The sequence below is a fragment of the Aquarana catesbeiana genome, linkage group LG06 (genome assembly GCF_042186555.1).
Source record: "Aquarana catesbeiana isolate 2022-GZ linkage group LG06, ASM4218655v1, whole genome shotgun sequence".
Classification (NCBI taxonomy): domain Eukaryota; kingdom Metazoa; phylum Chordata; class Amphibia; order Anura; family Ranidae; genus Aquarana; species Aquarana catesbeiana.
This window is the reverse complement of record NC_133329.1, coordinates 38,117,988-38,142,740: the sequence shown is the minus strand read 5'-3', so window position 1 is coordinate 38,142,740 and position 24,753 is coordinate 38,117,988. Positions and strand designations below refer to the sequence as shown.

The window sequence follows — 24,753 nt, the reverse complement described above, 5'->3', positions numbered from 1 at the left end:
TGCTCAGACCATACGCCGCACACTGCATCAAATTGGTCTGCATGGCTGTCATCCCAGAAGGAAGCCTCTTCTAAAGATAATGCACAAGAAAGCCCGCAAACAGTTTGCTGAAGACAAGCAGACTAAGGACGTGGATTACTGGAACCATGTCCTGTGGTCTGATGAGAACAAGATAAACTTATTTGGTTCAGATGGTGACAAGCGTGTGTGGCGGCAACCAGGTGATGAGTACAAAGACAAGTGTGTCTTGCCTACAGTCAAGAATGGTGGTGGGAGTGTCATGGTCTGAGGCTGCATGAGTGCTGTTGTTACTGGGGAGCTACAGTTCATTGAGGGAAACCATAAATGCCAACATGTACTGTCACATACTGGAGCAGAGCATGATCCCCTCCCTTCAGAAAATGGGCCACAGGGCAGTATTCCAACATGATAACGACCCCAAACACACCTCAAAAACGACCTTGCTAACTAGCTCCGGGTAAAGGTGATGGACGTCTCCAGACCTAAACCCTATTGAGCATCTGTGGAGCATCCACCAGCTCTGTGATGTCATCGTGGAGGAGTGGAAAAGGATTCCAGTGGAAACCTGTGAAGCTCTGGTGAACTCCATGCCCAAGAGGGTTAAGGCAGTGCTGGAAAATAATGGTGGCCACACAAAATATTGACACTTTGGGTCCAATTTGGACATTTTCACCTAGGGGTGTACTCACTTTTGTTGCCAGCGGTTTAGACATTAATGGCTGTGTGTTGAGTTATTTTGAGGGGACAGCAAATTTACACTGTTATACAAGCTGTACACTCACTACTTTACATTGTAGCAAAGTGTCATTTCTTCAGTGTTATCACATGAAAAGATAGAAGAAAATATTTACAAAAATGTGAAGGGTGTACTCATTTTTGTGAGATACTGTGTGTGTGTGTGTGTATATATATATATATATATATATATATATATATATATATATATACACACAGTGGGGACGGAAAGTATTCAGACCCCTTAAATTTTTCGCTCTTTGTTATATTGCAGCCATTTGCTAAAATCATTTAAGTTCATTTTTTCCTCATTAATGTACACACAGCACCCCATATTGACAGAAAAACACAGAATTGTTGACATTTTTGCAGATTTATTAAAAAAGAAAAACTGAAATATCACATGGTCCTAAGTATTCAGACCCTTTTCTCAGTATTTAGTAGAAGCACCCTTTTGATCTAATACAGCCATGAGTCTTTTTGGGAAAGATGCAACAAGTTTTTCACACCTGGATTTGGGGATCCTCTGCCATTCCTCCTTGCAGATCCTCTCCAGTTCTGTCAGGTTGGATGGTAAACGTTGGTGGACAGCCATTTTTAGGTCTCTCCAGAGATGCTTAATTGGGTTTAAGTCAGGGATCTGGCTGGGCAATTCAAGAACAGTCACGGAGTTGTTGTGAAGCCACTCCTTCATTTTTTTAGCTGTGTGCTTAGGGTCATTGTCTTGTTGGAAGGTAAACCTTCGGCCCAGTCTGAGGTCCTGAGCACTCTGGAGAAGGTTTTCGTCCAGGATATCCCTGTACTTGGCCGCATTCATCTTTCCCTCGATTGCAACCAGTCGTCCTGTCCCTGCAGCTGAAAAACACCCCCACAGCATGATGCTGCCACCACCATGCTTCACTGTTGGGACTGTATTGGACAGGTGATGAGCAGTGCCTGGTTTTCTCCACACATACCGCTTAGAATTAAGGCCAAAAAGTTCTATCTTGGTCTCACCAGACCAGAGAATCTTATTGCTCACCATCTTGGAGTCCTTCAGGTGTTTTTTTAGCAAACTCCATACGGGCTTTCATGTGTCTTGCACTGAGGAGAGGCTTCCGTTGGGCCACTCTGCCATAAAGCCCCGACTGGTGGAGGGCTGCAGTGATGGTTGACTTTCTACAACTTTCTCCCATCGCCCGACTGCATCTCTGGAGCTCAGCCACAGTGATCTTTGGGTTCTTCCTACACCTCTCCCCAATAGGGATGAGCTTCGAGTTTGAGTTGAACCCATGTTCAATTCGAACATCGTCTGTTCGACCGTTCGTCGAATTACGAACTTTATGGGCCATTCACACCAAATTCGAGTGGTGCATCACGGCCCATAATTCACTGCGGCATCGCAGTGCATTGCTGGCTGATGATTGGCCAAGCATGCACTATGATGCTTGGCCAATCACAGCGCCGTCTGTACAGAGAGCCGTAATTGGCCAAAGCCAGGGTGGCTTTGGCCAATTATGGCTCAGGGGGTTTAGTACACGCCCCACACTAAATAAGGCTGCCTGCACATCGGCCCTGTGTAGTGTGTTCTGGCGTTGAGAGAGAGAGAGAGTGTAATTTGATTTAAGTTAGATAGAGTAGGCAGGCGAGTCAGTTAGCTGCACTTACAGTGTATTGTGTGTATGTATATATATATATACATCTTTGGTGTTGTGCGTGTATATATATATATATATATATATATATATATATATATATATATATATATATATATATATACACTGTATTCAGTTTAGCTATATCCGTTCCTGTTATTCTCTTTCTACTGGCAGGCAGGTGTTTTTACAGTATTTACAGCTACCTGAAGAAAATTGCTGGTGTTCTTCTGATCCTATTAGTCCTATTAGCTACAGTCAGGGCTTTTTTTCAGCGGGAACGCGGGGGAAGGCAGTTCCGGCACCTTCACCACTGACAGCAAGTGGTGCTGGGGTGTGCTGCAGGGTCTATTGATACTCACTGCTAGGGAATCTATTCTAGCTGGAGGGTATCTATTTTTGCATGGGGGTCTATTGTTTCTCAGAAAGTCTATTGCTGTTGGTGGAAGATCTACTGTTACTGGGGGTGGGTCTTATATTGGTGGGGGGTCAGTTGCTGGGAGAGATCTACTGTTGAGGGAGGGGGTCTATTGTTGCTGGATGCCGGAGAATCTATTGATGCTGGTTGTGGGGAGATCTGCTGTTGCTGCTGGGAGTCTATTGTTTCTGGGGGGGGGTTTGCGGTGGGGTGGTCTATTGTTGCTGGCGAGGGCTCTATTGTTACTGGCTGCAGGGGTTCTATTTTACTGCTTTTCTTGTTATAATTAACAAATTCCTTACGGATTACTTAGCACCACAAATTGATACTTGGTTCTGTATTGTCTAAAAGGGCAGTACTGGGAGGTGGGTAGGGGATGGAACCAAGGAACGGTGCTCGGAGGTGGGTAGGGGTGGAGAAAAAGGGGTGGCTCAGAAAGGGGGAGTTCCTGGACCTATTCTCTGAGAAAAAAAGCCATGGCTACAGTACTTACAGTTAGTGTAGTGCGTCCTCTACACAGTGTGCACCTAAAGCTACCTGAAGAAAATTGGTGGTGTTCTTCTGATCCAATTAGTACCGCAGGCAGCTACAGTATTTACAGTTAGTGTACTGTCTTCTCTGCACAGTGTGCACCTAAAGCTACCTGAAAACAATTGCTGGTGTTCTCATACTAATAATACTACAGGCAGGCAGTTGATTCTGCTAGCTCCAGTATCAGTATTAGGGATGAGCCGAACACCCCCCTGTTCGGTTCGCACCAGAACATGCGAACAGGAAAAAAGTTCGCTAGAACACGCGAACACCGTTAAAGTCTATGGGACACGAACATGAATAATCAAAAGTGCTAATTTTAAAGACTTATATGCAAGTTATTGTCATAAAAAGTGTTTGGGGACCTGGGTCCTGCCCCAGGGGACATGGATCAATGCAAAAAAAAGTTTTAAAAACGTCCGTTTTTTCAGGAGCAGTGATTTTTAATAATGCTTAAAGTCAAACAATAAAAGTGTAATATCCCTTTAAATTTCGTAGCTGGAGGGTGTCTATAGTATGCCTGTAAAGGGGCGCATGTTTCCCGTGTTTAGAACAGTCTGACAGCAAAATGACATTTCGAAGGAAAAAACCCATTTAAAACTACTCGCGGCTATTGCATTGCCGGTCCGACAATACACATAGAAGTTAATTGATAAAAACGGCATGGGAATTCCCCACAGGGGAACCCCGAACCAAAATTTTTTTTAAAAAATTACGCGGGGGTCCCCCTAAATTCCATACCAGACCCTTCAGGTCTGGTACGGATTTTAAGGGGAACCCCGTGCCAAAAAATTAAAAAAAAACGACGTGGGATCCCCCCAAAAATCCATGCCAGACCCATATCCGAGCACGCAACCTGGCAGGCCGCAGGAAAAGAGGGGGGGACGAGAGAGCACCCCTCCCTCCTGAACCGTACCAGGCCACAAGCCCTCAACATTGAAGATGAAGAAGAGAAGAAAAGAAGAAGAGAAGAAGATGAAGAAGAAGATGAAGAGAAGAGCGGGAGCCTCCCCCCATGCCATGGGTGCGGAGCGGCCCGAGGAGAAGAAGATAGAAGACGCCGCTGAGGAGATGCTGGACGAGAACGCCGGAGGAAGAACCAGAAGAACCAGAAGAAGAAGAAGATGAAGGGAGATAGAAGAAAGAAGAAGCATTTAAACAAAGGAATTGTCAAAAACTGTCTCTTGTCATTTTTAACATTTTTGACAGTTTTTTAGTGAAATGGTAGGGGTAAGTAACCCCTTACCATTTCACACGGGGGGGGGCGGGATCTGGGGGTCCCCTTGTTAAAGGGAGCTTCCAGATTCCGATAAGCCCCCCACCCGCAAACCCCCACAACCACCGGCCAGGGTTGTGGGGATGAGGCCCTTGTCCTTATCAACATGGGGATAAGGTGTTTTGGGGGGCTACCCCAAAGCACCCTCCCAATGTTGAGGGCATGTGGCCTGGTACGGTTCAAGAGGGGGGGGGCGCACTCTCGTCCCCCCTCTTTTCCTGCCGCCTGCCAGGTTACGTGCTCGGATAAGGGTCTGGTATGGATATTTGGGGGGACCCCACGCCGTTTTTTTTTTTTTTTTGGCGCGGGGTTCCCCTTAAAATCCATACCAGACCTGAAGGGCCTGGTATGGAATTTAGGGGGAACCCCACGTCATTTTTTTTTTAAATTTTGGCTGGGGTTCCCCTTAATATCCATACCAGACCTGAAGGGCCTGGTATGGAATTTAGGGGGACCCCCACGTCATTTTTTTTTTAAATTTTGGTTCGGGGTTCCCCTGTGGGGAATTCCCATGCCGTTTTTATCATTGAACTTCTATGTGTATTGTCGGCAATGCAATAGCCGCGAGTAGTTTTAAATGGGTTTTTTCCTTCGAAATGTCATTTTGCTGTCAGACTGTTCTAAACACAGGAAACATGCGCCCCTTTACAGGCATACTATAGACACCCCCCAGCTACAAAATTTAAAGGGATATTACACTTTTATTGTTTGACTTTAAGCATTATTAAAATCACTGCTCCTGAAAAAACGTCCGTTTTTAAAACTTTTTTTTGCATTGATCCATGTCCCCTGGGGCAGGACCCAGGTCCCCAAACACTTTTTATGACAATAACTTGCATATAAGCCTTTAAAATTAGCACTTTTGATTTCTCCCATAGACTTTTAAAGGGTGTTCCGTGGCATTAGAATTTGCCGCGAACACCCCAAATTGTTCGCTGTTCGGCGAACTTGCGAACAGTCAATGTTCGAGTCGAACATGAGTTCGACTCAAACTCGAAGCTCATCCCTAATCAGTATATAGATACATCCCAGCTTTGTGCAGCTACATCTCACTACAGGCCATTAGTATGTCTGGAAGGCCAACAAGGAGAGGCAGACAGTCATAAGTCAATAAGAGAGGGCAAGCAGGCTCTGTGTCTAGAGGCAACAGTGCTGGTCATGGAGACGGTGCATCCTCAACAGCACGTGGCCGTGGGACACGCTTGTCCTTTTTTTCGGCAGCTGGCCGCGTTGAGCCGTGGAAGACTTGGTAGAGTGGATGACCAAGCCGTCCTCATCCTCCTCATCCTCTCTCACCCAGGCTTAGGGTACTTTGTCTGGCAAAGCAGCTGCCAACCCGGCCTCTTCCCTCCGCTCAATGGCATCAGTCACTCCTTCCGTAGCCCCACCATGTCCTCCTGAGGAGTCCCCCGAACTGTTTGACCACAGTGTTGGGTACATGCTCCAGGAGGATGCCCAGCGTTTTGAAAGCTCCAATGATGGTACCCAACTAGAGGAAGGCAGTAACGTGAGCCCAGAGAAAGGGGCTGCCCAAGAAGGACAGAAATCTGGCAGTCATGGGAGGGGATGATGAGGTCACTGACTCCACGAGGGTGCCTGATAGGAGAGAGGAGGAGGAGGCACATCACTGAGGCAGGATGCCCTCCAGGTGCCAGCTTAAGGGCAGCACACCGACTACATCACACCGCAGAGCTCTGCATGTACAGGGCGCTGTTGTCTCTGCGCGTTACCAAAAGTTCTTTGGTGCGGGCCTTTTTTGAGACAAGTGCATCAGATCTCACCGCTGCTATTTGCAACATATGTCTCAAGCGTATCTTGTGTGGCCAAAACATCACCCACTTGGGCACCACATGCTTGACCAGACATATGTCGACCTGCCATGCAGTTCATTGGCAAGCGTACCTAAAAGACCCACACCAAAGAACCAAGAGGACCTCTCCTTGCTCCTCATCAGCTGGGATCTCCAACCCCACTATACCTTCAGTCCTCTCTGAGACCTGCACTGAGAGGAATGAAGGTGTAGAATTAGGTGTGTCACAGCCAAGTACTTGGGGGCAATCTGCTATAGTCACACCAACGTCAGATTGTACCAGGCAAATTTCCCTGCCCCAGCTGCTGCACTGCTGAAAGAAGTTCGCTCCCAGCCATCCCTGCCCCAGCTGGGAAGGATGCAGGACAGGGTGCAGTAGTGTTGGAGTTTGTTCCGCCACCACTCCTCCAAAATTCTACTAGTGGTGATTCTGCCACACCTTTCTCCTCCACCCCCTCCTTTTCTTCTTCCTCCATGGCCTCTTCCTGTGCTGATTTGTCCTCGGAACCAGCAGTGCTCCGTAGGCGTTCAAGGGGCTATGCAAGCACGCAGGCAAAAAGATGCCATGCGGTGCTTGAGCTGGTGTGCTTGGGGGACATGAGCTACACTGGGGCAGAGATTTTTTCAGCTCTGCAGGGGCAGGTTCAGAGGTGGTTGATGCCACACCAGCTTAAGGCAGGTATGGTGGTTTGCGACAATGGCACCAACCTCCTCTCCATCTTCCGACAGGGACAACTGACCCATGTGCCCTGTTTGGCTCACGTCCTTAACTTGGTGGTGCAGCAGTTCTTGGGCAGGTACCCGGGCTTACAGGATGTCCTGAGGCAGGCCAGGAAAGTCTGTGTGCATTTTCGCAGGTCATATAATGCCAGTGCTCGGCTGGCTGACCTCCAAAAGGAATTTAACCTGCCCAAGAACCGCCTAATCTGTGACATGCCCACCAGGTGGAACTCAACGTTGGCCTTGCTGCAGCGGCTGCACACGCAGCAGATGGCCATCAATGAGTACCTATGTGACTATGGCACCAGGACAGGGTCTGGGCACCTTGTTTTTTTTCCCCACGCCAGTGGGCTATGATCAGGGATGCATGCACTGTCCTGTCACCATTTGAGGAGGCCACGAGGATGGTGAGCAGTGACAGCGCATGCATCAGTGACACTGTCCCTCTTGTCCACCTGTTGGAGCACAAGCTGTGTGGAATAATGGACAGGGCAATTGAGGCAGAACAGAGGGAGGAAGAGGAGGACTTTGTTACCTCTCAGGGCCCCCTTTATCCAGACAGTGTTCCTGCATGCCCACCGATCACACAGGAAGAGGAGGAGGAGGAGGAGAAGGATTGTGTCAGCATGGAGGTGGAGCCTGGCACTCAGCATCAGCAGCAGTCTTCAAGGAATCATTTACATTCACAAGAAACCCATGGACTTGTATGTGGCTGGGAGGAGTTGGCTGCAGATCATGTCTTCCTTAGTGACTCAGAGGACTCCAGACTGAATGCCTCAGCAAACCTACGCTGCATAGCCTCCCTGATCCTGCAAAGCCTGCGGAAGGATCCTCGTATTCATGGTATCAAGGAGAGGGATCAATACTGCCTGGCAACCCTCCTTGATCCATGTTACAAGGGTAAGGTTGCGGACCTTATCTTGCCGTCGCAGAGGGAGCAGAGGATGAAACATCTTCGGGAGGCCTTGCAGAAAGGTCTGTGCAATGCGTTCCCAGAGACTGGGAGGTTAAAAACTCCTGTTCCTGGACAAAGTGTTGCTGAGGCTTCGGTCAGTCAAAGAAGGAGCGGTGGAGAAGGTAGCCATCTGACCGATGCGTTCAGACAATTTTTTAGTCCGCAGCCCCAAGGTATGATCAGTTCCAGCAACCATCGCCAGCGTCTGTTTTACATGGTGCAGAAATACCTAGGGGCAAGATCTGACTTGGACACCTTTCCCACCGAAAATCCTCTGGGGTACTGGGTCTTGAGGATGGATCACTGGCTAGAGCTTGCACAGTATGCCATTGAGCTACTGGCCTGTCCTGCTTCCAGCGTTCTTTCGGAATGTGCATTCAGTGCTGCTGGAGGCTTTGTAACTGATCACAGGGTGCGCCTGTCCACCGACTTGGTCAATCGACTGACCTTCATAAAAATGAATCATTCTTGGATCACCACCAGCTACCAGGCACCTGATGCTGATGTAACCAAATATTTTTTTTTGAAATGTCAGATCCCTTCAAGACTGCCTATGCTGATGCTGAGTGACTATCCTGTTATGCTGAGTGATTATCCTCTTCCTCCTCAATGATCATGCTGATAGCTTGTAAGAACATTTTTGGTTCTGGGCGCCGCCACCAGTGGCTAAGGCCCAATTTTTCAGCCCCTGTTTAATAGGGGTGTGTAATTACAATTTTTGATGCAATATTTTGCAGGAGGGTTCGTTGCTGCGCTCAACTAGAGTATCTGTGAGGGGTTGCAGTGTTGTGGCACCAGCACCAGTGCCCAAGGCCCTATTTTTTCAGCCCCTGTTCAACAGGGGCATGTAATTACAACTTTTGATGCAATACTTTGCAGTAGGGCTCATTCCTGCGCTCCAACTAGAGTATCTGTAAGGGGTTGCAGTGTTGTGGCACCAGCACCAGTGCCCAAGGCCCAATTTTTCTGACCCTGTTCAACAGGGACATGTAATTACAATTCTTGATCTAATATTTCACAGCAGGGCCCATTCCTGCGCCCACCAAGAGTAACTGTGAGGGCTTACAGTGTTGTGGCAAAAACACCACTACCACCACACCTTTCCTTTTTTAAATTTGGGTGCGGGGTTCCCCTTAATATCCATACAAGAGACCCAAAGGGCCTGGTAATGGACTGGGGGGGAAGGTACCCATGCCATTTGTCTCACTGATTTTCATCCATATTGCCGGGACCGGACATTACATTAAAGCTGCAAGCAGTTTTAAATGACTTTTGTTCCTTTAAAAATGTCATTTTGTGCAGGGACTGTTCTAAGCATGGGAAACACGCGCCACTTTACAGGTATACTATAGACACCCCCCAGGTACGATATTTAAAGGAATATTTCACTTTTTTTTCACTTTAAGCATCATTAAAATCACTGCTCCCGAAAAAACGGTCGTTTTTAAAACTTTTTTTTGCATTGATACATGTCCCCTGGGGCAGGACCCCAAACCCTTTTTAGGACAATACCATGCATATTAGCCTTTAAAATTAGCACTTTTGATTTCGAACGTTTGAGTCCCATAGACTTTAATGGGGTTCTAAAGTTTGCGCAAACTTTTGGTCTGTTCGCTCTGGTGCGAACGGGGGGGGGGGGGGGGGTGTTCCGCTCATCCCTACTCACAAGGCTCTTCTCCCCTGATAGCTCAGTTTGGTCGGACGGCCAGCTCTAGGAAGGGTTCTGGTCATCCCAAGCGTCTTCCATTTAAGGTTTATGGAGGCCACTGTGCTCTTAGGAACTTTAAGTGCCAGAGGAATTTTTTCGTAACCTTGGCCAGATCTGTGCCTTGCCACAATTCTGTCTCTGAGCTCTTCAGGCAGTTCCTTTGACCTCATGATTCTCATTTGCTCTGACATGCACTGTGAGCTGTAAGGTCTTATATAGACAGGTGTGTGGCTTTCCTAATCAAGTCCAATCAGTATAATCAAACACAGCTGGACTCAAATGAAGGTGTAGAACCATCTCAAGGATGATCAGAAGAAATGGACAGCACCTGAGTTAAATATATGAGTGTCACAGCAAAGGGTCTGAATACTTAGGACCATGTGATATTTCAGTTTTTCTTTTTTAATAAATCTGCAAAAATGTCAACAATTCTGTGTTTTTCTGTCAATATGGGGTGCTGTGTGTACATTAATGAGGAAAAAAATGAACTTAAATGATTTTAGCAAATGGCTGCAATATAACAAAGAGTGAAAAATGTAAGGGGGTCTGAATACTTTCTGTCCCCACTGTGTATATATATATATATATATATATATATATATATATATATATATATATATATGTACAGTATATATAAACACACACCTACATATACTGTATACCAAATATAATGTAATACTGTTCTTTTTTTTTATATATTGCCTATTATTCTATGTTACTGTTTACTAATGAAGTATTGTGACTTCTGGTGTCTGTATGTAAAATATTTAAGTGTGCTATTTACTGGAATCAGATATTATATACAAACGAGTCTATACCCTCTGACTTTTTTTTTATTTGTATTATCATTTCTTATATTTATGTCTTTTTTAGAGATTTATGATTTTTGTATTTGTACTTGTTTTGTAGCCCTGATGAAGGGGGAGGGGGTGGCCTCCAAAATGCATTGGCTATGTTCTGAATCAATTTTATAATTGAATTACCTTTGACTCATGGATGTTTGTTTGGCGCTCTCATTGGATTTTTTGTGTGGGCATTTACAGCTCTGAGTCCTCTCTCTATTTCCTGATCATTGCTCACATTTTGTGGAATGCTTCCGAACTACAGCTCTTGTGCTCAGTGGCAATTTCAGTGACTCTTAAAAAATCTAAATCCAGCACCCATTTGTACATGTGCATTGGGTCCTCCCAGGGTCAAGTCAAAGGCGGGTTAAATTTAAACAATCCTTCTCAGACTGTATGCTGGGAGGACTCCCCTGGCTCTATATGGAAGTCACCTGTCAACTGTTCATCCAACTATTGGGGTGATATTGACAATAACTAGGTTCCTGTAATGCCCTGTACACACGACCAGTTTTGCCGTCGGAATAAACTCTGAAGGTTTTTCCGACGGAGTTCAGACGGAATTCCGCTCAAGCTGTCTTGCATACACACGGTCACACCAAAGTCCGACCGTCCAGAACGTGGTGATGTACAACACATACGACGGGACTAGACAAAGGAAGTTCAGTAGACAATAGCTTCCGTCTCGTACTTGCTTCTGAGCATGCGTCGTTTTTGGTCCGTCGGACCAGCATACAGACGAGCGGGTTTCCCGATAGTAATTAGTTCCGTCGGAAAAATTTAGAACATGTTCTCTATCTAAGTCCGTCTGAATTTTCGACGGAAAAAGTCTGATGGGGCATACACGCGGTCGGAATATACGATGAAAAGCTCCCATCGGACTTTTTCTGACGGATATTCCGCTTGTGTATACGCGGAATTTAGACTCATTTCCTTAACCATTTACCGCAAACCGCCGTAGCTGTACGACGGTACTTTGACGAAACATACTGGGGTTACTGGGGTTATGGCAGCACATACCTATGATCATTCTTATGGTGTAGGGAATCACTGGCTGAAAAAGCCGATATCTGAATAATGCCTGTAGCTACACCCATCATTCAGATATACCCCCACAAAATCAAGGACGTCCCTGGACGTACCTTGGGCAGGACATGGTTTTAAGTAATCAACCAATCACAGGATAGATTGTTTCCGTAAAACGTGGTTCTTCTGGACTGGGTTTACCTGCTCTCCTGAATACTGAGATATCCTAGGTTCTCAATCTGAAAATGCGATCGTCTGTATGCAATTCGGACACGCAAAAAATCACACATGCTCGGAAACAATTCGAGGCATGCTCAGAAGCATTGAACTTCATTTTCTCGGCTCGTCGTAGTGTTGTATGTCACCGCGTTCTTGGCGGTCGAAAGTTCAGCGCACTTTTGTGTGACCGTGTGTATACAAGCCAAGCTTGAGCGGAATTCCGTCGGAAAAACCAAGCAAGTTTTTCCTGACGGAATTTCTGATCGTGTGTATGGGGCATAAACGTTCTCATCCCCCTCCTTTTTTTTTTTTTCTCTTCTTGTTGTCTGATGCATATCTCAGATCGCTACGCCTGTGTTAGTCTGACTTGTTACAGAGAATTGCTGTCGGACTTCCACGTGTAAACAATGTCTCTTGATTATGTTTTATTCTACTTTACTACCTGGATTGAGCTTTCCTGTATGACTTTAAAATGATAACTAAATAAAGAAATATACATTTAGCAAAACTCATACTTTGTTTTCAGTTTGATTATGAGAACTCCTATGTGCGACGTGCTCTCAGGTGTGCAAACAAAGTGTTCCGGGTTGAACTTCAACCAAAGAAGGGAGGGGTTGCAAAAAAGAGCGCGCAAGAACAGGTTTGGAAACTTTCAGAAGCCATTGCATGCACGTGCAGCATTTCACAGGTATTATCTCTTTACTATTTTTTGTGTCTTTTACAAATATGTGAGCAGTATAATGTACCGTTCAGTAGTTCTGTCTCTGTTTGATAGGAATATCACACTCACAAAGGAGTTTACAGATCACAGAAGTAAATGTTATTTTTTGCATTGGTTGTGACAACATAAAGAAAACTTGTAGATGACTATATGGTACAAATAGTAATATTATAGCTTGCTATTATTATATTAAAAGCAAAAGTGAACCATTTTGTTAAACAATGCATGCATTGGGCAAAACACACCAGTGAGGCATGTTGGGTAAATGTAGTTCTACTCATGAGTGACATAGTTAGTGTTGGAGCCAGCAAGCTGATTGCAAGCTGGGTAGCTTCCCATAGAACGCTGTGTGTCTGGTGTCTGGTGCCTGGACACTCTTAAAGGGTAAGTTCACCTTTACAGAACACTCTGTAAGGTGAACTTACACAGGTCCCACTCCTCGCCCCCCCCTCTCGCTGACCAGGACCGCTGCAATCTCTGGTTCTAAGCCCCGGTATATCTGCGTCAGGTGTCCGGGGCTTAGAAATCCCCTGAGCTGAATGTCCAAAATGTTCCTCATCAGGGTGACGTTTTGGAGCATTCTAATCAGCAGCCGCATAGCCCATCCTGTCAGCTATGCAGAAGACGCGAGGATAGAGAGGATTTCTAAGCCCCGGGCTCCTGACGTGGATATATTGGGGATTGCAGCAGTCCAGGTCAGCGGGACAGGACGGGGGGGGGGGCGAGAAGGGGGATCTGTGTAAGTTCACCTTACAGAGTGTTCTGTAAAGGAGATGTAGCACTAACTCTCGGTGGAGCTGCTAGTTTAAGCGAGCTTCTTACCTTCACTCTCCTTCCCTCTGTTTCACCAGCACTGGGTCTAGGGTTCCGTTGAGTTTACCTCTGGACGATATAAGCACCAACACTTGAGTACGTTTTCAATGCTTTATTGAACCAAGTAACGAAGGAAGTAGCAGGAAAGAGTCAGGAGGAAAGCTGCAGGGAAGCTCAAATACCTTTCTTTAGGATTCTTGAGAACGTCCTTTACAGTTGAATAGTATAATTGGATGCGATCCCCTTGTGGGACACAATCTTTGCTTGTCTGGATAGGCCTCTCTCACTTGCCTAGCAGCCAGTACGTAGCACCAACAAAAATCTCTGCCACAGACTTGCTTGGAATAAAACCCGTACGATCCTCTGCCACAGGATGTATTGGTCTTGCGGTGAAAATTTTACTGGCATAGCTACGTTTTTACTGGCATTGCCAAAAGTTCAAAATCATAGTTTTAAGTACAAATTTCACTATTTATTATTATTATTATTATTATTATTATACGCAATTTATATAGCTGTCACTGATGCATACTTGCATTGTGGCAAGCTGGGCTAATGTAAGTATGCAATACAAATTATTCCTGGAGTTCAAATTTAAGACATAAAATAGAATTTAGTTTGATTAAAGTTTTTTAAAGGGCCTAAATTGCATTGAATGTACTGCTTACAAAAGCAGTCACCTGATGTGCTGTTAGATGTACAAGAACTACTTGTGTAGCGCCCTGGAGGAACTGCTGGAAAGACATTTACTGCCTTGGTAGTACAAAGGCTGCCAGTCACAGTTCAATGCACACTAAACAATACAGGCTCAGTCTAGGGGATGTCCTTTTTAGAATTTATTACTGAAGAACTTAAAACAGGAGAGGGGTTCAGGATACTCCAGAATGATATTAGAATCAATAGCAGAGCACAGTTCTTAGCATAAATCCTTACAGAAGCAGGCACACTTAAAAGTCCCAATACCAGGTCTTATTTGCAATGTCCTAAGAGCTATCTGCTACCCAGCATCCATATGACACTCTTCAGTGAGGGAGGCAAAAGATCCTTCTCCAGATCAGGACTCCAGAACAGTGCCCTCCAGTAAAAATCCTTTAACAATCTTCCCCAAGCCCTCAGCCCAGCTCCTGCTGAGGTCAAATGTGCAACTCTGTTGCTACAATTCCAGCAACCCAAGATAAATCAAAACCCTCATAGCTGAGGAAGAACACCCTGGTCAGGCCTCCCAATATTTATCACCCCTTAACCACCTTCTGGATGATCCCTTCCAGGGATTGGTTGAGGTACTATAAATAATCATTATTGGATATTTGACTCTTTCTGCCTTACATTTTGGAAGCTTCTCCCAGAAGCAGGTAGGAGAAATTAATCCAAATTAATGCAAGAGAAGGTTGACTACACTCCAGTCCTCAGGAAAATGCAAGCTTTATTGGTTAAAATCCAAGTGATACACACATCACAGACCCAGGACACAAGATGACACATTACAGATGTTAATGCATTTTATGCAGAATGCTTAGTCATAACCGTATCAGGAGAAATTAATCACCAAGCTTAGAAATCCCTCACCAGACAAAAACAATAGATAATCTAGTCCATCTAGAAAAAGGGGAAAAAAATGTACAATCCTTTATACACATTCCTATACCCACAGTTGATGCAGAGGAAGGCAAAAAACACCAGCAGAGCATGATCCAATTTGCTCCAGCAGTGGAAAAAAAATTCCTTCCTGATCCCCCAAGAGACAATCAGATATTCCCTGGATCAACTTTACCTATAAATGTCCGTACCCAGTTATATTATGTACATTTAGGAAAGTATTCAGGCCTATTTTTAAAAGCAATCTACTGAGCTGGCCAGAACCACCTCTGGAGGGAGTCTATTCCACATTTTCACAGCTCTTATGCCCTGTACACACGGTCAGATTTTCTGACGGAAAAAGTGCGATCGGATTGTGTTGTCGGAAATTCCGATCTTGGGTGGGCTCCATCGGACTTTTTCCGTCTGAATTTCCAACACACAAAGTTTGAGAGCAGGATATAAAATTTTCCGACAACAAAATCCGATTGTTTAACCACTTGCTCACAGGGCACTTAAACCCCCCTCCTATCCAGACCAATTTTCAGCTTTCAGCACTGACGCACTTTGAAGGACAATTGCGCGGTCATACAACACTGTACCCAAATGAAATTTTTATCATTTTTTCACAACAAATAGAGCTTTCTTTTGGTGGTATTTGATCACCTCTGCAGTTTTTACTTTTTGTTAAAAAAATGTAAAAACTGAATTAAAAAAAAAAAAAAAATTATTTTTTTATATTTTGTTATAAAAAATTTTAAACGGGTAATTTTTCTCCTTCATTGATGTACACTGATGAGGCGGCAGTGATAGGCACTGATGGGTGGCAGTGATGGGCACTGATGGGTGGCAGTGATGGGCAGCACTGATTGGCACTACAGGTGGGCATTGATAGGTGTCACTTGTGGGCATTGATAGGTTTCACTTGTGGGCATTGATAGGTGGCACTTGTGGGCATTGATAGGTGTCACTTGTGGGCATTGATAGGTGGCACTTGTGGGCACTGTTAGGTGGCACTGTGGGCACTGCTAGGAGGCACTGTGGGCTCTTTTAATTGGCACTATTAGGTGGCACTGATGAGGCAGATGTGCCTCTTTCACTTGGGGACCGATGTCCCTCACATCCCGGCTGTCAGCGTGAGTAAAAAAAAAAAAAAAAGATTACCGATCTTTTGTGTACATCATGTGATCAGATGTCATTGGCTGACAGCTGATCACATGGTAAGAGGCCGGGACTGGCCCCTTACTCGGATCGGTGATCAGCCGAGTCTCAGTGACTCGGTGATCACAGCGCGCCCGGCGCGCGCCCTGCAGGGAGCGTGCACAGGGGAGGCCGTCATATGACGGCCTCCCGGGAATTCAGGTCCGCGCTGTGGCCATCATTCGGCCATAGCGCGGATGTGTAGTGCTTAAATTCCGATCGTGTGTACACAAATCCGACGCACAAAGTGCCACGCATGCTCAAAATAAATTAAGAGACTACCACTCTTAATTTATAGTCCCGACGTATGTGTTTTATGTCACCGCGTTCAGAACGATCGGTTTTTCCAATAACTTTGTGCGACCGTGTGTATGCAAGACAAGTTTGAGCCAACATCCGTAGGAAAATATCCGATGGATTTTGTTGTCGGAATGTCCAATCTCATGATCATGTGTACGGGGCATTACTGTGAAGAAACCTTTCCGTATTTGTAGATAAAATCTTTTTTCCTCTAGACAGAAAGAGTGCCCCCTTGTCTTCTGTGATGACCTTAATGTGAATAACTCAACACCAAGTTCACTATATGAACCCCCTATATATTTATACATGGAGATCATATCCCCCCTTAATCTCCTCTTCTCAAGAGGGAATAGATTCAGTTCCTCTAATCTTACCTCATAGCTGAGCTCCTCCATGCCTCTTATCAGTTTGGTTGCCCTTCTCTGCACTTTCTCCAGTTCCCCGATATCCTTTTTGAGAACTGGTCCCCAAAACTGAACTGCATATTCCAGATGAGGTCTTACTAATGATTTGTACAGGGGCAAAATTATATCTCTCTCTCTCTGGAGCTTTGGAAACCGCAGCTTGGCATTGCATGCTATTATTGAGCTTATGATCTACTAAAACCCCCAGATCCTCCTCCACCATGCTTGTATGCACTTAACAAATGAAAATACCTTTATTAATGAAATACTAGATAAAAAAAAGGTTTATGTTATGTGTGTTGTTCTATACCCTATTTGGTGTTTGTGTATTTTTTGTTTTTTGTATTGAAAAAATGAAGTGGCAGGTGGAGCCCGTGGCACTGTTTAAAATGGCAGTTATCTAGGAAACAGGCACACTAATGATGCAGCTGTGTGCTGGGTTTATGTTAGAGGCAGAGTTATAGATAAATGGCCCCACCCTCCCGAGGGTTTCAGTATGTGAAGGGAGCTGTGAGGTGCACATCGCATCGTATTGTCCAGGTCAGGACAGACAATGGCCCGAGCCTGTGAGGATGTAGCAGGTGGGAGCTGCACGAGAAACAGTCCAGCTGACAGGGTACAGCGTGTTGTGCACGAGCACTAGGATTGTGTGTTTGATGGTCTGAAGGACCAAGGCAGGAGGCATGAGCAGTGAAGCTGCAAAAAGAGCCATGGGGCTAAATATTGTTTTGTAATTGGTAAGAACTTCAATCGAGTTAAAGGTTATCTGCTGCTGTTTCTCATTAAAAAGTGTGAATGTGCATGCACACTGGAAGCAAACACTCTCTGACACATGTTCAGCTCGGTTACTTCCACACTTCTGCTTTATTGCAGGGAGGTGCTAATGTTTTATACAGAGAGAATAATGGATTATACGTCATTGCTATGTCAGTCTAATAGGTACATCTTTTTGGCTGAAATACTAGAGGAGTGCAGAAACATGACGCTGAGGCTTGGTTGAACCGGTTCTCTCTTCACTTCCGCATTCTTCTAATCTGGGGGAAGCAGGGGGTAGCCGCCATTTTAGTCCCGAAGCAAAGCTAATCTGTATACTATATAATGAGTAAGGAGTTGCATAGAAACATGTATACACATAAGCAAATAAACATTTTATGATTATCATTTATGTACATTACGTTCCTCCGCAGTTTGTTTATGGCATTGATGGTGAGAACCTCCTGCGTTGGAAACTATTCAAGTGTAAACTTTTTGCTTTGTTTTTAAATAAAAGTGACAGAAAAAGCCCTGTAACGTACTGTTTGGCGCTACCAATGAGCTTCAAATTCCCAAATGCGCCCGATGAAGGGGTCCTGTGAGGTTCCAAAACTTTGCTGTTTGCTGTAAGGATGTGATTGCTGAATAAAGCTTTGGACCTATTTTTTTGGAGACCCATGGGGTGCTGATGACATTCCTCATTCTGATTGCTTACGGTTCCATCCAGTGGTCGCTTAAGCACCCATTTAGATATACAGCCACTTTTACAGGAACATGTGCATTGGGAAGATTGCGTTGAAAAGGGATTAGGGCCCAACAGCAAGCATGGTTTCCTTTCCATAATAAAGAGTTTATTTTAAAAAAGGTGAGATTTTGGATGATGAAGAGATATCAATGTACATAATTTGGAAGGGTGTTGGAACGCTGTTTGCATATTAACCCCTTAACCACTTAAAGAGAAGTTCCGCCCCGGCCCTTTAAACGTTAAAAGTCAGCAGCTAAACATATTGTAGCTGCTGACTTTTAATATTAGGACACTTACATGTCCTTGAGTCCAGCAATGTCGGCAACCCCACCGGATGTTTACATCGGCTGGTCAGGTGCTGCAGCCGTCATTGCTGGTAAGGGAACCCGGCAGCGTAACCTTTCAGTTTCACGACCGGGCCCCTACTGCGCATGCGTGAAGCGCGCTTCGCTCTCTCACTGGCCTGGCAGAAGAGGAGGTGGGGGGGACCGAGATGCTGACGTACTTCACTGCGGCCCGGTCTCCCAGAAGTGGTGGCAGAGTACCTGTAAAAAACAGTTGCCCCCCCCCCTCCCCCTGGAAAGGTGCCAAATGTGGAATCGGAGGGGGGGAGCAATCAGATGAGCGGAAGTTCCACTTTTGGGCGGAACTCCGCTTTAAGGTCTGAGTCTATTTCTGCCACTTGTTGTTTACAATGGAGAATCCACCTTCACCGCACCACGTGATGCCACTCCCCTAGGAAATGCACTTACCAGAATTATGTCGAAACACGCTTTGGATATGTTATGCCCAGACAGCAATATCAAGGGGTTATCATCCAGGGTACCTCAAATAGTTCACCAGGAAAATGGATTGGTGCACTCCAATTCACATTATTCTCACTCATATGACCATAAGCAGTTCCATGGCTCAAACATAAAGGAAAACAATCCTCATAGCGTAACTCTGTTAAAATTTTATTATATAACAGCTCCCTCTTAACCCTATACACTTATAAACAATGGTTAAAAGAAAGCATTCAACAAAACATAGCACTGTGAACCATCACTCGATACTCTCAAACCACTCGTGAAGATTCGTTCATCTGCAGTGATTCCCGGGAGGAGATTGAATCAGTAGACTAGTGCAGCAAGCCGTGTAGTCACGCCTAGACGCGTTTCGTCATTCTGTCTTTATCAATAGGCGTGGCTACACGGCTCGGACTTGCAACTTTATAGACTATAGTTTGTTATGTCTTAACCCCTTCTAATACTCGTAAAAAGTGCATTACCTAGGGGAGTGGAATCACGTGGTGCGGTGAAGGTGGATTCTCCATACACCTGATGATTTTCCGTGAACTACTGCCCAAGCACTTTGAACGGATTTGTTCCACTGGGTGTTTTTCACTATCTTGCCACCTAATGGTGTACAGTTTATTATTTGAAAACGCTGCTTTGCCTTAAGGACTTTTTTCGGAATTAACTTTATGGCTTATGGATTATAACTATATGAACTTATTCTCCTGGATAATAGAACACATTAAAACAAATGGAAGTGAGACAACTTCTTTAAACACTGAAAAAGTAATGGGAAGAAGATATTTATTGTTGAATAGAATTAGTAGCTTAAAAGATTACATTGAATATGACTCAAAGATGATACACTGTATATGTTTTCTGGTATTGATTAGAATGTACAGTATAATTTAAAGCACAGCTCATGATACAACTTTTATGTGCCCGAATACTTCCATTTAGTTGCCCATAGGTCACCCACCAATCTTTCTGGGTGAGGATACACTCTTTCACAATGATATTGACATGCTGGAGTTTATTGTAAAGTCATGTGCAGCACAACCTATGTCTTTATGACAACTTCTACATTGTGATAATGGTCCATTGGTTTTCCAGTGCTCAGTATATACAGCACTAAAAATCTGCTACAGCAATCTTCAAGGAACCATGGTACATTACACAAGCAAAAGGTGTAAATAGGATCTTTGCTAAATTAAAGGATTATTTTACCTGCCACTGCATGTACCTTCTTGGATGATTTTCTTTCACTGCCCCCATGCTAGCTCATGTAACTAGACATTTAAAAAAACAAACTTTTCAGCACCATTCTCGCTTCTAGGTTTCTGTCCTGGAGCAAAGAGGGCTTATAAAGAACTCTGCAGCGCTTGCTCACGATTGCAAGCATTATGTGGTTACACAGGCTGTGTACTTCATTTCTCATATGCCCAGACCACACCCATATTCAGGGTGTAACATGTGTAGCGCTACTCCCTTAGGGGCTGCTGGATTTTGGGTCCCCCTTCTTCTGCGCAGCCAGGCAACACACATTTTCAGCAGGCATACAAAGTCGATAAACCAGTCCAAGGGCTTTGTTTTTGATATTTATTGGGGTAGACAAATTTGATGGGGTATAAAGAGGTATGGGTGCCCAGAACTGACTTAAAAAATAACATTTAAGGACAACTGCAGCTTCTCTGTCTTATTAGGCCAACTCCAGACTGTTCTTATGGGAGACCACTTCCAGATAGTCAACAATTCCAACACTGATCCCAGCACTGGCACTTTAACAGCAAATCTTCCCAAGCAGGGGGTGAAGGTCTGGAAAAAGCTGTCCCTCCTGAATGGCTAGCTAGATATTGCACCTGGCTGCCTTGTCCTATAGGCTGTGAGTGATAAACAAACAGAGGTTACTCACTCAGTCCCTAGAGCCTTGTAGCAGGGATGGTAACTTCTGGTCAGACCTCTTGCTGAACAGGTTCCATGTGATTCCAGGGTGTCTCAGCCAAGCCTGGATAAGGCTAAAAAAGGGGGTGAGGGTTCCTTTCAGCTTCCTTCCTCCTCTCTGGCACCTTCTGTCCGGAGGCAGAGCCCCCCTCCAGCACAGGGGTCCCCTCCAGGCCCCTGGAATCTCCCTCCACTTGGCCAGGCTCCCCAATACTTAAAGGCCATCTCTCCACCTTCTGGGCCATCCTTACCCAGTGATTGGCAGAGATCTCTTGAATATTCAGGCCCCCGTTCTCTGCCCCTCCATCCACTAAGTTCCAGAACCTTTAGTGAGCTTCTAGAAAACCAGGGGGAGGCAAAAGAGACCCGGCCTGCAGAGCTTGCCAGGTAACTGAACAATTAACCCTGGCTCCACTGGCTATAGTGGAGCCTAACTAAAGTTACCAAAACAATTATGTACACAGGAGGTGCTATGCATGTAACATGTTATACATGTTCCGGTCCCCGCATCCCCCCCATTTCACAGTAAGCGAGTGATCTTCTCCCCTCGATCGCTGTCACAATTTAAAAGAGTCGCGGCCGTGCTGGACGCCACCTGCCTGGCCATGTCAATCATTCACAGTGTTCTGTGCATGTAAAAACTACAAGTACCAACGCCCTTTGTGGCTGTCGGCTTGTAGTTCTCAGTGATCTACCAGGGCCCTGTTGATTGCTGTGGTAGTTGATTGAGTCTTCCTGTCAGTGTGTAACTGCTTACCCATGCGAGGCAGCTATAATTCATCAACGTGACTCATATACCCGTATTTATCGGCGTATAACACGCGCCCCAAGTTTAGAAGGGAATTTTAAGGAAAAAAACTTTTAGGAGGGAAGTTTTAGGAAAAAAAACTTACATTTAAATGCCCATCAATGCAGCCTTGTCAGTGTCATTAGCAGCCTTGCAGCCTTATCATTGTCCATCTGCAGCCTTGTCCATCATTGCATCCTTGTCAGTGTCAACTGCAGCCTTGTTCCTGTGTCATTTGCAGACAGTCTGTACACTGTCAGTACCTTACCATCTAAAAATGGCGCCACCGAAATACAGAGCCGGATGTCCTGTATATCTAAACGGCGGCGCTCGGCGGCTTTTGGTGGCTCTCGGCCGCTCTCGGCGGCTTTCGGCGGCTCACACGGGACTCTGAGAGCCACCGAGAGCGTCCGAAAGCCATCGAACAGCCGAAAGCCGCCGAGAGGCTCACAATCGGCGGGGGATCGGCGTATAACACGCACCCACGATTTTCCCCTGATTTTAAGGGGAAAAAAGTGCGTGTTATATGCCGATAAATACGGTATATCATGACACTGTAATTTTGTTTTTTTTTAAATCCTCTAAGTATATTAGTCTTCCAGTACTGCTGTGTGGTCACATGATCTGTCCCTGTTCTTTGGCATCTGCAGGGAAAGAGCTTTGGGAGGGTCTTCTATTGCTGATGTATGCTCTCTACAGTGTGAGTCTGTGTCACATGACTAAAAACCTGTTTCAGAAGAGAAATTTAAATGAGATATTATAAATTATCAAATAACTGTTTTACAGCTCCCTATACATCTTTAACCACTTCAGCCCCGGAAGGTTTTACCCCCTTCATGACCAAGACGCTTTTTGCGATACGGCACGGCGTTACTTTACCTGACAATTGCGCGGTCGTGCGATGTTGTACCCAAACAAAGTTTATGTCCTTTTTCCCCACAAATAGAGCTTTCTTTTAGTGGTATTTGATCACCTCTGTGGTTTTTATTTTTTGCGTTATAAACGAAAAAAGAGCGACAATTTTGAAAAAAAAAAAAAAAAAAAACAACAATATTTTTTACTTTCTGCTATATATGCTATATTCTGCTACATATTTTTGGGGAAAAAAAATCCCAATAAGCGTATATTGATTGGTTTGCACAAAAGTTGTAGCATCTACAAACTATGGGATATTTTTATGGACTTTTTATTTTCTTTATTGTTTTTACTAGTAATGGCGGCAATCAACGATTTTTAGCGTGACTGCGACATTACAGCGGACAAATCTGACACTAAGTGGCACTTTTTGGGGACCAGTGACACCAATACAGTGAGGGATCAGTGCTAAAAAAATGCACTGTCGCTGTAAAAAATGACACTGGCAGGGAAGGGGTTAACATCAGGGGCGATCAAAGGGTTAAGTGTGCTCCTAGGAAGTGTTTTCTAAATTTGGGGGGAAAGCTGACACTGGAGGAAAACAGAGATCCATGTTTCTGCTTATCAGAAACACAAGATCTCTATCCCCCCCCTCACAGAATGGCGGTCTGCCTTGTTTACATAGGGAGACCACCGTTCTGTCTCTCCTCTGAACGATTGTGGGTGACCGGTGGCCATCACAGCCACCAGAACCCACTGATTGGCTCCCACTGTGTCCAATCACAGCGGGAGCACACCTCTGGCAGCACGCGTGCTTGCCCCAGAGCCGATGACATACAGGTACTTGATTATGCGCTTAAGGGTCACCCTGCTGCAGTACATGTACATGGGGCGGTCCTTAAGTGGTTAATAAACATCAAATGTTTATTTTTTGTGTGTGGCTCTCCCCCTAGGGAGCCTCAGGTAAAATGGGATCCCCCACCCTGCACAGTCAGGCACGCCGAATCCTCACAGTCACTCCAGAATCAGGAAACAGTCCAGTACTTAGTTTTTTTTGTTTTGTTGAGGGGATATAACTTGGATAGGGATTGGGAGAATTATAGAATGTCCACCTGACTTCAAACAACTTCAGGGACAATTTCTCCAATATACAGTCTATATATACTCCTTACTCCCTCCAGCACACTTGTATGCAGAATTCCCAGCTGGAACACTTTTAGTGAATCTGACAAGACACTCAGCCAGATCAAAGCAAAAGCCCTTTACAGTCAGGGACCCCAGGCCCCTTGGTTGTGTAGCAAAGTCCAGGGTCCAACTTAATTACTCCTGTGGCTACTGATCCCAGCACCACCTATTCAGGCACTGCCAGCCCACCTGGCTGCAGCTGCCCCTTTCGGTAACCCTCCTAGCTACTTCACAATCCTCCCAGACTGACACTCACCAGCCCACCCGGCTGACTTCTCAGTTGACCTCCGGGATGTGCTAACCTGCTCCTGCTGTCCTCTACTTGCTTCTGTGCCTCCAGGAAGGACTTCTACGTGTGTTGTAGAGTGTCCCTCTAGCACCTGATCCCCAGGCCAAAGGTCAACCCCCCCAGACCAGGGGGCACCCTCAAGGGCTTCCTCAGCACTCCATCTTCCACCTGACTGTCCCCTGCTGGCGTGAATCATGACAATTTATGAAGGGGCCTGCCCCCTGCCAGCCCATTTGCTGGGGATTGGCTGGGGCCCTCATAAATATGCCAAGCAGCTCCTCCTAGCTTCTGCCCACTAAATCTGGAGCTTCTCCAAGGTTCCAGAAGGTAGGGGGAGGCACCAGAAAAGCTGCTTGCTGAGTCACCCAGCCTCCCTGAGTCACTCAACCCTGACCCAGATTCAACCCAGTCAGGCAAAATTTTCCTACACTACAAACCATTTACATCTAGCATACTAGAGGGTGCTACATGTACAATGATATGGTGTACGTGGAGTCAGAGATGGGTGACACTC

General features: G+C 45.4%; 1 protein-coding gene across 7 annotated transcripts in view; it reads left to right on the top strand.

Moving 5' to 3' along the window:
- The first annotated feature begins 12,495 nt into the window (after positions 1-12,495).
- The window catches only part of LOC141148316 (uncharacterized), a 254,846-nt gene continuing 242,588 nt past the window's right edge, over positions 12,496-24,753 (top strand). For 6 of the 7 annotated variants that reach the window (XM_073635643.1, XM_073635642.1, XM_073635641.1 and 3 more), the window contains exon 1: positions 12,496-12,583. The gene's annotated coding sequence lies outside the window, so the exon portion shown is untranslated. Of the gene's footprint in view, positions 12,584-17,394; positions 17,490-24,753 lie in introns of those variants that run through there. The other variant, XM_073635637.1, reaches the window with a different exon arrangement.